This window comes from Electrona antarctica (genome assembly GCF_951216825.1).
Source record: "Electrona antarctica genome assembly, chromosome: 7".
In the NCBI taxonomy this organism is placed as follows: Eukaryota; Metazoa; Chordata; class Actinopteri; order Myctophiformes; family Myctophidae; genus Electrona; species Electrona antarctica.
In genome coordinates this window covers 15,830,510-15,844,369 of record NC_136812.1, presented here as the reverse complement: position 1 = coordinate 15,844,369, position 13,860 = coordinate 15,830,510, and the positions used below count along the sequence as shown (strand labels likewise).

Genomic DNA, 13,860 nt, shown 5'->3' with positions numbered 1-13,860 from the left:
AGTAGCACAAATTGACATTTGCACCCTGTATGGGCAGAAAAATAAGTCTGTGTGTTTGACTGGACCACTGAGCAACTTCCATTGAAATGAATAGCTTGGGGGCGGGGCTAGCGCTCTGGTTCGGTCTCTATCATTTTATTACTCTATGCTTTCTATGCCACCAAAATGTGGAACGCCCTACCAACAGTCATTAAGACATTGCGAATCCCTTGACTCCTTCAAAACCGCTCTCAAAGGGCATCTACGGATGGCTGCAATTCGAAACTAGCCCCCGTAAAATCTGAATCAGGTTTTTGGTCATGAACATGGCTTCATAACTAAAATATCTAAAAAACCATATTACACACATAAAAACCCCAAGAAAGTGTTTCTTGTGTCCTACACATCATTAAAATAAGCTCTGGTTGCAAAAGAGGTGAAGTGGCCCTTTAATCAACTCCTGCCCCGCCCCCACCGGCTTTCTTTTTTCTCTCACCGAGATGGAGGTAATGCGCGACTGCGCGTTGTACATTTTTGACATTAGCAAATCTCTAAATTGTGTGTGTGTGTGTGTGTGTGTGTGTGTGTGTGTGTGTGTGTGTGTGTGTGTGTGTGTGTGTGTGCGTGTGTGCTTGCGTGCGTGCGTAAAATAATGCTTTCCACTTTCCACATGACAACACATTTTCATAGCCTAGTTGTTTATTTCAAGCCAAGGGAGAGTAAATAAATAATAGAACAAAAGAAAACATAATAAATTAGATATCTGAATGATTTATTGGTAGGTATGTCCAATTTTTCCTACACCAAAATTATGTAGTGATTTGAGGGCGTCTAAGTGATTCCCAAACGATCTTTGGTTAGCACTAGTTTTGGGCTTGTCATGTGCATTGCACATGTAGGTGATTTATAAAGTCGACTCATGCCTTTATGAATCACTTGACAAGAAGACAGGCAGACTTCACAAGCCTTCGCTGTCGGCGCTGCGGTGAGCGACGGAGCGAGTGACCGCATTGACCGGTAAGTCAATGGCATTGTGCATTTTGCTCAGTTGACAAGCCATGGTGGACGGTTAACACGTGAACCAAAATCAGTACTACTTCCACCACACGTCTCAGCCATTCACAGCAAATTACGGTTTTGAGGACAACTTGGGAATTGCTTTAAAACCTGTACGCCACATTTTAGGCCACACCCGGTTACACTGCACGCACACACACACACACACACACACACACACACACACACACGCACGCACGCACGCACACACACACACACACACACACACACACACACACACACACACACACACACACACACACACACACACTTGTATGTACTTGTATGTAAAGCACTTTTGAACTACACTGTCTGAAAGGTGCTATAATAAATAAAGAGTATTATTATTATTATTATTATTACAGTATGGTACATTACAGCATAGTACAGTATGGTATACAGTATTGTACAGTACAACACAGTACAGTATGGTACAGTACAGTCTGCTACAGTACAGTATGGTACAGTACAGTCTGCTACAGTACAGTACAGTATGGTACAATACAGTAGGCCTACAGTACAGTACAGTACAGTTTTTATTTTGTGAAAACACCAATATTAATCCCCAAAATATCGTCACAAAATTGACATTGAGGTATTTCGTAAAACATCTTGTGATATCATCTTGTGATATGCCTGGGAGTATGCATATCCAGTCTACCATGTGTTGCGGGAGTATGGGGTGAGGGGGATCTTGTTGAGGGCCATCCAATCTCTGTACACCCAAAGCGAGAGCTGTGTCCGTGTGGTAAGGAGTATGTCGGATTCGTTTCAGGTGGGGGTTGGCCTCCGCCAGGGCTGCGCATTGTCACCTATCCTGTTTGTGATTTTCATGGACAGGATCTCGAGGCGAAGTTGTGGCGGAGAGGGTATATGGCTCTGTGAGCTTAGGGTTGCTTCACTGCTTTTTGCAGATGATGTGGTCCTGATGGCACCATCGGTCCAAGACCTTCAGCTCTCACTGGACCGGTTTGCAGTCGAGTGTACGGTGGCTGGGATGAGGATCAGCATCTCCAAATCTGAGGCCATAGTTCTCAGCAGGAAACCGATGGATTGTGCAGTCCAAGTAGGGAATGAGACATTACCCCAGGTGAAGGAGTTTAAGTGTGGGTCATGACGAAAAGAATAAGGTTGCGAATACAAGTGGCCGAAATGAGTTTTCTTTGACGGTTGAGAAGTTCAGTCAAGCGAGGGAGACTCAGAGTAGAGGCGCTGCTTCTTTGCCTGGAAAGGAGCCACCTTAGGTGGTTCGGGCATCTGGTTAGGATGCCTCTCGGGCATCTCTCTAGGGAGGTCCTCAAGGCACGTCCCACTGGGAGGAGACCCCGGGGCAGACCAAATGTGCAGTTGGAATCACATCGACTCACTGGCCTTGGAACGTCTCGGGATCCCCAGTAGGAAGTTACTAATGTTGCTCTGGAGAGGGAAGTCTGGAGCTCTCTGGTGGAGCTGTTGCCCCCGCGACCATAGACATATAAACGTAGACGCCCTTTCCGGCTCTGAGGCGCGTGTCACAATTGAAGGCACAATTTTCCCGAGATTCCTTGAAAAAGCATTTGCCTTCAATGTCAAGCTTCCGCGTGCGTAACATGAGTCCCGGAAAAGACGCGCTGTGATTGGCCAGTAGTCACTTGAGTGACAGCGAGAGACATGGAGGAGTCGCAGCGTGCCTTCAGCAAATGCCTTCAGCACTTCCAAATAAGAAAGCTGCAGAGAACTGTTGCTTTGTGTTCATTCTTTAATGTTTTCTGTTAGTAATCCCCCCTGGCTCTGATGTTGTATTGTTGTATTAATAACTTTGGTGTTTGTGTTTGTTTGTTTGTTTTGTATTGTAATGTATTGTCATGACTGTTATAAAGATTTGTTAAAAAAAAAAAAAAAAGCCTTCAGCACTGCACTTCCGCTTGACTTCCTGCCTTCATGAACTGCAGTGGCCAGTGAGGCATCTATTTTTTATAATATCTATGCCCGCGACCCCAGCGGTTGAAGATGGATGGATGAATGAATGAATATGTAATAATAATATACTATAATATATGTATATAATGTAATAGTGTAATAATGTAATGTGAATAATATGTAATAATAATAATGAATGAAAAATGGATGAATATCTTGTGATATTTCATTTTGTCCACCAGCCCTACAATAAAGTTGCATTCCATTTAAATGTAGCAGATTCATTCAGTTGCAAAAAGCTCCTCATGTAGGTGTAGCCTAGTATACACTCTTGGAGTAACAGAACAATATCTTTTTAGGCAAAACTGCTTTTCCACCTGGGAAGACAAAGGGTACAATTTAAAAGGAAATTCAAACGTGATCATAATGACTTTTAACGAAACCTTCACATTCCTAAATGAGCCTTTTGATGACTTTGGAATGGCCAAATACTTTTGTCCATATCAGCAGTAGAACACTTGTTCTATGACGTCATTAAAAGATGAACTCTTTCTTACATTTGACTCATGCTGTACACAGATCTGCTTTGACTATTATATTATTATACTTCTTGAACTACCATGTGAGTCAGTGAAGTCCCTTCAAGATGGTTTCATGGAGTTTTAGCTTTGATGGCAGCTACAGTGGAATATGAGGCCAACGGTAAACTTTCATAAAAGGTCGCTACTGCTTGTCGATTGATGATTTTTGAACCAAATCCATATAGATGAGTAGAGTGGCTTTAACATCTTTAATGAATTCAAGTATCTTTGAATATATTTTCTGTATGTTTCTACTCTGACAGGTCAATAGACACTAAATCCAACAAAATTACAACATGGCAGTGGAAACATTACCTTGAATTATCAATGATTGATTGAGCAATACCCCAAGCTGTCAAAAGAAAGGACTCTTTTCAAGATGTATAAAGCTTTCTGATTGGGCATTGGGTTCTGCTTTAATTGAAACCTTATGTGTGACATGTGGAATTCTGGGACATTGGCATGCCCCCAAAAATCCTCAGAATGTGAAGTTTTTTTTCCTTCCTCTCTCTCCCCCTCTCTCTCTCTCTTCTCTTCTCTCCTCTCCCTCTCTTTTTTTCCTTTTTGCAGGGGTGTCTTACATCAGCCCAGTGAGACCTGGTGAAGGCAACTGACGGACCAAGAGAGACAGAGAGAGCGAGAAAGGCTTGGATTGTATATCCAGCCTCCTGACAAAGGGACGCTCACTGGACTAGATCTGTATCCATCTCTGAACAAATGTACTGAAAGAAGAAACATCTCAGAAGTAAGTTGCCTTTCTCTCAACCAAAATTCAACTCTTAATATTTCCTACTTTTCTGTCCAACTTATTAGCCTCTGGACTGTGAATGTTTGGAACCGAGATTGCATGTGCTTCTTTTTACAGAGCCTTTGTTTTTGTTCTCTTTAGGTGTTCAATGCTGTTAGGATTATACATCATTCTGAATGCCATGGCATATAAATGACATTACATTTGAGGTTGTGGCTGTTTGCATGGCAGGTTAGAAGAGGATAGCAGAGCAATTCAGTGAATCCTAATGCTCACTCTCCACTCAGCTCCCGCTGCAAGAACAGCTGTTTCATACAGAAGCCATAGCTTACTGTTTCATTATGTGGTTATACTAAAATGTGAAAGAAGCTCCTTCACACATATTTTCATCTTTAACCAGGAGTAAGGATTTAAAACTTTAAAACTGTTGTCATTTTCATTTCTTCACCTTATTACTCTATAGTTTTGTTATGCTGTAGTAGTGTCATATGAGAATGTGTCTCAGGTCCACAGATATGATTGTACAATTTAGAATGTATGTGACTCCTTTATGTCTGTCTCGCTTCCAGCTGAAAACATCAATTTTGTTCGCTTTGTTGTGGAACGCTCGTGGAAAAGTTGAGCAATAACTTGAAAACCTATTTCCCAACCGCTTATTTTTCTGCTCCCTGGATTGTCAAAAACGTGGACAATAGACTTTTAAACTATAAAAAGCTCATTGTAATTAACTCATCCTGTCAAAGCAAATGGAAGCACGGTCAAGTACTGCAGCTCTGAAAATCCTTTCCCTAGAAGTATGTCTTGCTGGGTCGTAGTCTCGTAGAAGTGGTATGCAGCTGCTCTGGTGTGATGTAGGTGTCACGTAGGCGGCGTATAGGTGGCATGCAGGTGTCCTCATGTGGTATGTGGGTGATAAATCTCCACACACAGAGCCCTCATTCAACCTTGTTGAAGCAGACATGTGGTCACCCAGCAGACATTTCTTTTTTTACTAATTTAATTATTGCAGATGTTTGTCCGAGAGAACGTATATGGACTTGACTGGCTTTTTCTACAGTAGAAAACCAGCTATGGAATCTGAGCAGGTTTGGTGGAAAAGGGGGACTCTGTCAATGAAACACTTGTTATGGAGTGGTCACAGTGGTCAGCCTGGTTATCTGAACCTAATATCATTCTGGGAAATACTGTGTGTGTGTGTGTGTGTGTGTGTGTGTGTGTGTGTGTGTGTGTGTGTGTGTGTGTGTGTGTGTGTGTGTGTGTGTGTGTGTGTGTGTGTGTGTGTGTGTGTGTGTGTGTGTGTGTGTGTGTGTGTGTGTGTGTGTGTGTGTGTGTGTGTGTGCGTGCGCGCGTGCGCACACACACACACACACATGCATACTCTCACATGCATACTCTCACATGCATGTGAGAGTATGCACTGTAATAATGACTGCACATACAGTATAGTGCAGTCATTAAACTGTGTGCCTTGTGCAGGCATTCACGTACGTTTATAAATAACTGTGTAAACATGGATCAACAGCACACAGTATTTTCATTTGTCTTAAATTCACCGTGAGCCCTCACATCTCCACGTTTCCTTTAAGTTAACAGAGGAATGTACACCGCACGATTCTGAGTGTTCATTTGACAATGGCCCCATACTTTTTGAGTTTTACACTTGAAGAGTCAATTTAACCATAAGGATTGTGCTGTGTGCACATCAGGTAGTCAAGCTACGACTTGTAGAGCTTCACGGTGACTGCTTCAGGTATCCATCCATCCATCCATCCATCCATGCTTCAGGTATATCCTATGGATAATAATATACACCAACCTATGCTCATGGTGGCTGTATTACCACAGTCTAGTCTTCTGTCACTGACACTGATGTCCATTCCCGTGTTGATGTAAGTCTATTAAACCCCTCTAAGACTGGACTGGAGGAGCCAGGAAACTAGCTTGATCAGTGTAAATAAACTCTTTGTAAAAAGCAGATTGGAGTGATTATGCCGGACAGGGAAATATACCAAATGCGTCAAATGCGACACACACACACACACACACACACACACACACACACACACACACACACACACACACACACACACGTGCGCACACACATCAGTCAGAGAAAGAGGGGGGGGGGGGGGGGGGGGGGGGTGTACAGACACGTAGAGTCGGTTCAGAAAACGGAGATAGATGGAGAGCAAGACCGACTGATAGAGAGACACAGACAGAGAGACACAGACAGATTGAGTGGTGGACAGACAGACAGACAGACAGACAGACAGACAAATAGATCTATTGTTGGGTGGCTAGATGAGCAGTATACTGTAATTGGAGTGCATTACGAGTGTGTTATCACTATTCCCTCAGACATGTCATTTCAATTAGCAGCCCTACCCTCCGGTGCCCGGAGTCTTACTGACATCCTCACGTACAGGCCCTAATCATACTCCACAGCAAAGGCTGTAATTTCAGCCCGCCTTTCAAAACACAGCAGTGGAGGCGCCCAGTGCTTACATATAGGTTAGCTGCAACCGTGCTTTACCGTTGCTTGATTGGATGCATTTCCAAATCAATGCTTCTGGGCGAGAGGAAGCCAGATGCATGCATGCTCGGCGGCAGAGGTACATACTGTAATTTCACATAAATAGCAGCATTTCAAGGAACCTTGTGCCTAAAATACTGCGTTGTTGACTTTGTATCCCACACGTGCCTGAACTCCGACCCTGCCCTAACCAGGACCCCTCCCTCCGCCTACCCATCCAGGCAGATTAGGTTACATGTATTCTAAATGAGGGTGTACATGTGTCTCACTTTATTCTGATGTTGAGTTCTCTTATTTGTCCTTTGTCTGACTCAAAGTCCAGTTCTAAGACCGGAAGATGAACAAGCTTTTTCCACCACAGAGATGCAATCATAACTATACGGTAACTGAACTCACATTTACTTTTGTTGTGTCTATTTTCAGTGTGATTTATCATATGCCTGACTAGCTTAGGTAACATGTTTAGGTGAGAGTGTGCATTTGATGGACTTTATTTTAAACACCAGAGATTGAACCATTTTGTTACCCACAACAGTCAGTAACACACATGCGCACACGCACACACACACACACACACACACACACACACACACACACACACACACACACACACACACACACACACACACAAGACACACACACACGCACGTACGCGCACGCACGCACGCACACACACACACACACACACACACACACACACACACACACACACACACACACACACACACACACAAATAACTGTCTGTGTACAGTTATTTGTAAGCCTTAGACTGCACATATATACAGTTGTCTATTTATTTTTACTTTCTTGCTTTCTGCGTTCTGGTCACTCCTCCTTCTCTGTCTGTCTGTCTGTCTGTCTGTCTGTCTGTCTGTCTGTCTGTCTGTCTGTCTGTCTGTCTGTCTGTCTGTCTGTCTGTCTCATTTTCTCCCTTCTGTCTCTCTTTGGAACAGTCTGTCTAAATCTTTCCACTCTTTCTTTCTCTCATCCCTCACTCTTTCCCTCTCAACCCCTTTCTCTCTCTCTCTCTCTCTCTCTCTCTCTCTCTCTCTCTCTCTCTCTCTCTCTCTCTCTCTCTCTCTCTCTCTCTCTGTCTTTCACCCTCACACTCCCTCTGCCAGAACGTGATATTTCACCTTGAAAGAGCCTGTCAACATGTACTAATGATAGCCTGGGCTGTGAAGAGTGAATTGTCACTGACGAGTGACACACTATATTCCACAACAGCACACACTCTGTTTTCTTCCGTTTTTACGGTCTGTATCTGAATGGCCATTAAGAGATGGACATCATCTGTTATTTATGTTAGCAATGCATATCTGAGGAACTTGGGGTACTTTAAATTCACAACAGCCTGGAACATGCCGTTTCCTGGTTCTTCTTCATGCAAGGTAAACAACTGCAAAAAGCAGACAAAGACGGAATAGAATCGATGAAAAACATCAGAGAGAGATTTCGTTTTTTGTATAGAAAAGACTATTAACATAATCTGGTTTCAAGTTAATGTGCATTTGGCAATTAGCACACAGGCACGCAAACTAAACAGTGACAAAAGTTATAAACATCTTTGTTGCTATATAGCCAGTAATACACCCATAGTATGACGGCACTACGGAACTGAAAGCCTGGGTACCGAGGCTACACTACAGTAAACTACATACTACAAAAAGTTTAATTTAGTAAACATGATGAGATCCTACTATTTGTACAGATATTGATGTATTTTGTTTACTTCTGTTTTAGAGTTGACAGGAGCAGGTTTCATTGAGCTATGCGATATAAGCGACGTACTAGAGATGGATTGCAGCTTTAATGGGGGTGGGGGTGGGGTGGAAAGAAACGATTTTCTTGGCCTGGGTAGCTCTTTTTCCAGTGGCTAAAGTTGTGGTGCTTGATTTAACTCTGACAGTGTAGCACTAAAGTTTTAGGCCCTGGATATTCAATCAAAATGGGTTTCCAGGCAAAAAGTGTAGGCTGTCCTCCTTACATAACAAAGAGAGCATTGAATTTTGTTTCATTTCATAGCACGGTATTCACGTCTATTGGCTATGAATCTTTCCTGAAATCTTTTTTATTTATTTTTTACATCGTGACAGTGCAGGTGGATGGAAAATGGCACTGGATATGGCTGTGAACACAACTACAGGTGCACTTTCAGCAGGTCCTGTTGCCACCTCTCATTTCCTCCGTCCCTCGTGACTGCATAACATCAGCTTTTATGAGAGACTCCAGGTTGACTTGCATGCCAAGTGTCCTTTGGGGCAACTATACTCTAGGTACCTTATGCTTATGGCACCCACAGGGAAGGTGCTCCAGCAGCTGCACACAGCTCAGGGGCATGTCGCGCTAAACAAAAGCAGACACAGTAGCAGACTCCGAGCTCGAAGATTCATGTCTGCTTTATTAGATATAGGCAGAGATAAATGTGATGTGACATACTTCACTTAAAAAATTAAGGAAAAATAAACTAACACAAATTAAGGAGAGTTATGGAACCGTCTCTCTCTATTATGCAAATTCCATGAATAATAAAAAACAAAATAAAATAAATAGCCGATCTACAAGTTTGCAATGAGGCGCGAAGTGGCGCGTTGTGCGCTTGTAGATCGGCTATTTTCACTAGTTGGGTCCCGGACAAACGTCAAATCTCTCTTTTGGGTCTCGACCTGAAAAGTTAGGTAACTTTAGGTAGGTATAACTGCTGCAGTTACACAGTATAGTCTCTCAAGACAGACTGTTGACTCGACAAATTCGAAGGAAAAGAGGGCACTGTTTTTCCTTTATCTTTCACCAATGGGTTCTCAGATTGCTGCTGCCGAGCACCATGCAGAATTTACGGGTTATATCATCATGCGTCAATAGGTGGTATAACTATAAGCCATGCCCTTCATTAATGAAGCGCCTCATCCAGGTGTGAAACATTAGCATATAGGGGATGGTGCCTGTGGTGTGTTCGGCCTCTCTGTGTTTCTTTGTACACATACTGTACATGCAGACGCTGTATGTAACATATATGCAGACCTACCTGTAGGCGCACCTGGCTCCAGTTTGGACATTTCATTCCAATTGCATGTATTCCCATAAAAATAAAATACCTGTGATGCTGTGTTACAGCCGTAAATGGAGGAAACAAGAGCATGTAATGGAAAGCACATGGTTGGTCATGGTACATATGGATGCACTGTTTTTTTAATTAGGCCCAGCTCCTGCAGAAGCATGTATACCGGTACGCACGCACGCACGCACGCACGCACGCACGCACGCATGCACACACACACACACACACACACACACACGCACAAGCAAGCAATGGACTTCAGTAGTAGATGCAGACCTACAGTAGTGCTCTGTGCATTGTTTGGCTCCCTGCTAATTAGACCTGCCTGGTTTTTACCAGCTCATATATCTCTAGAGCATGTTGTTCTTTATTGCCTAGAAATGCAAGCAACCACGTGGCATTGTCTTTACTGTATTTTCTTCTCAAATTTATAGGAAAAAATGTAATAGGAATATAGTGTTTGATTTAAATTGAAGTATTGTAACGGCTTTCTTGGATCAAAGATTCTGTTCATTCAAATGTCCCACAAGTATGTACTGTAGCTACTATTCTGCACACTGTAATATGTACGGTATATGTTCTGTCTCTGGAGTTATACTGTAGCTAGCTAATGATGCAGAATTATCTACTTTACAGTTAGCTAAAGCAGGATGGTAAATCATTACCATTGCATTGACACCATTGCAGAATTAAACCATGTAACTAACCGGAACCCTCGCCCCCGAAAACACACCAGCCCCCCGTTTTTCTTCCTGGGACCGCTTGCCCCCAGCGGTTGTTCAATTTTGGCTATGCCAGGGTTACATTTAGGATTACCTGGTGGTGACCGTTCCGAGGCCGCCGGATTAGACCCGGAGCGAGCGTGTTAGTACACAGATCACAAAGCTTCTTGTGACTGTCAGGATCCGGGTTTTGACTCCGACTCCCGTCTCCCATTTATCTCCGCTCTCTGTTCTTGGTTTGCTGTCTGTACACAAACACCTATCTGAAAATAAAGCATAAAATTCCAAAAATAAGTCTTACAAAAAAGGACAGATATGATGAGACTGACACATACAGTAGGTCTAAATGAATGGCTGCCACCTGCAGTACTTTCCTCTTCATGTTGCTTCAAATACATTTTCCATGAGGCAAAAGCACAAATGAGTCAAAACGCATGAATTTAAGATCTTACGAGTCGGTCACTGCTTTGAAGTTGAGGGGTATTAAATGAACTCATCTGACTGACGTTTTGATTATTTGAGGATACAATAATTACCTTGAACTTACTTTGCACGAGTCTGAAATTATAAAATGTGTGCAATTAAGCAGGTGTGAGTCTATTTTACTTGGAAGCATGAGCGGCATTTGAATGGTGTGGTCATGAAATGAGAGATATTATTCCAGGAGGTCAGTAACTCTGGTCTTTAGGCGTTTTCTCCCCTCTCCCTTTGCATGCAAGGTCCCATTGACATTAGTACCTGGCCAGGTTTTTGATGGCTATTCAGTGAAATGTTCAGTGGTTCCACGCCAGTACACCAAGGGACTCTGGGTAGCTGATTTATACTCTGTCAAACGGTGTTGTCCCCCTTGCTGAAAACAGCAGATCTAGAAGATCAATTTATACTTCACTGTACACTGGTGACATTTGGTGATAATGGCAGTTCTACAGTACAGTGAGTACACAACACGTTGCATTGTTTGCCTTGCAACTGTACAGCAGAATATTAATTAAGTATGTGTCTCCCAGTCGTAACACTGTTACGACTGTGTGTGTGTGTGTGTGTGTGTGTGTGTGAGTGTGAGTGTGAGTGTGAGTGTGAGTGTGAGTGTGAGTGTGAGTGTGAGTGTGTGTGTGTGTGTGTGTGTGTGTGTGTGTGTGTGGTGGTTACTCAATGCATGTCACGTCAGGTGTCAGAGACAACTATGCCAGGTAAAGCTAGCCTGGCTAATAAGCCAGACTCAAATCACACTGTCGTGTGGTATTTGAGTCTGGAGATGCTGTGTATGGATCTTGTTTCCCGGGGGGCGGGTTCAAACATTTTCTCTTTGACGCAATTGGTTAGAGCTACTGTCAGTCAAAGGTCTCAAGCATTGAACGTCACTGTACCAAAGCCCGCCCATATTGCATACCGTGTCCCGATTGGCCACACCAGTTCTCTGGTGTAGGAAATGGGTGTACAATTGAGCCTCTCCAGACCGTAATCCGCCGGCAGGCAATTTTCTTTTGCCAACGGCTGATTCGGTCTGGCTTATTAGCCAGGCTAAGGTAAAGCCTCTGTGTTGACCCAGTGGGGTCTCCCAGGGTGCATGTCATGACCTCAAGCGGTGCACCGTTGTGGCTGTGTGCCAATGTTGCAGGGAAGGGAGAGCGTCCATGAAAATAGGACTGTTTCTGTAAGAAAAGAAACAACAACAAGGCCCTGTTTACATTTGCAACGTGAGAACGCTTGAGGGAAAACATCGACACAAGGAGTCATTAATGACTGTGTGTTAGTTTAAAGATCTATTTTGAACACCATGGTCTCCAGTACTCTCCAGGGAGTTGTGAGTTTTACTATAGCACTTTGACTAGTGTGTCAGTGTCTATATTTGTGTGTGTGAGTGATGTTTCTACAGTCATTTAAGTTTACCTCATTTACCTAATACCTCATTTAAGTTAGTTGAAACATCACTATATTTCTCATTATCAATTTTCCAGTGGTGGAAAGTAACTAAGTACATTTACTTTTGTACTGTACTTGAGTACAAGTACAAAGTACTTCTACTCAGATTCAAATATTGTACTTTTACTCCACTACATGTATTTGAAAACTTTACTTACTAGTTACTTTGTAGATTTAGATTATGATTACAAAACATACATTAAACACTTCCCTGTATTCGGCCATTTGAAAATAGCCAATCTACAAGCTCACAATGTGTCGCGATGCGATGCATTGTGAGCTTGTAGATCTGCTACTTTCAAAAGATGTTTATACATTTTAAAACTTGCGACATGCTGCACAATGAGTACTTTTACTTTTGGTACTTTAAGTACATTTTGATGTCAATACCATGTACCTTTACTCAAGTACATTTGATTTCTAGATTGCAGTATTGTTACTTTTACTCAAGTAAATAGAAATCACACTTGTGTGCAGTGAGGGGTGCGCTTATCGTCATACATACATCACATTCCGTGCTCAGCCAATCAAATCATCACAATGGGGTACACACAGACGCACAAAGCTGGGCATAGCCCCTCAAAAATGTGAGTACTTTTTCCACCACTGCAATTTACCCTCACATTCTGAAGTCCACAGTAATGTAGGTGATTCTCGGTGCTATCTGGAGCACTGGAGTTGGGAGTCAGGGGCTTGTGGTTTACTGAAGGGAGTATCTGTCCTTCACCACTTCCTGGACTGGCCAAGAGGGAACTGATATTTATGGGCAGCAGACTTTTTCCCAGCAGCAGAAATCCAAGTCAATAGTCGTCCTTTTCAGTAACGGTAGACGCTGGGTTGATACAATAAACTCTGCTCGGTGGCTATCAACATTCTGTGCACGGTGTTTATGCAGTAATGTTGGAAATCAGACAAAGGCCCCGCAGTGAGGGAGGATGGAGGTTGTGCTTTGTGTGAAATGCTCTCTGTTAGTTGGTTCTGAATGGCTTTTTTAGCTCGACTGTTCAACCTCGCATATATCTCTGCTTGTACTACATTTGGAGCCAGATCTCAATATAGGTGAGTAACTGACATTGAGTCATGAAATGACATGCCATATCCTTTTAAATGATTTTTTTGTGTGGCTTTTGCCTTTATTTTGCATATTTTATGGAGGGACAGACAGTAGGCTGACAGGAAATGGGGAGAGAGATGGGGGGAAGACATGCAGTAAAGGCCGTCGGGATCGGGAGTCGAACCCGCGGCACACTGCCAGACTGGATTACCAGCCAAGGTGCCTGGACCACTGAGCCATGGCCCAGGCCGCCATATCCTTTTAACGGACCACTATAACCGTATATAGTTTGTTTACAAAAAAAAC

The 13,860-nt window shown here is 43.0% G+C and overlaps 1 protein-coding gene across 2 annotated transcripts in view; it reads left to right on the top strand.

The window, feature by feature from the left end:
- The first annotated feature begins 710 nt into the window (after nucleotides 1–710).
- ddr2a (discoidin domain receptor tyrosine kinase 2a) overlaps nucleotides 711–13,860 on the top strand; it is a 52,046-nt gene continuing 38,896 nt past the window's right edge. For both annotated transcript variants that reach the window (XM_079506730.1, XM_079506729.1), the window contains exons 1-2: nucleotides 711–996; nucleotides 4,086–4,260. The gene's annotated coding sequence lies outside the window, so the exon portion shown is untranslated. The remainder of the gene's footprint in view (nucleotides 997–4,085; nucleotides 4,261–13,860) is intronic.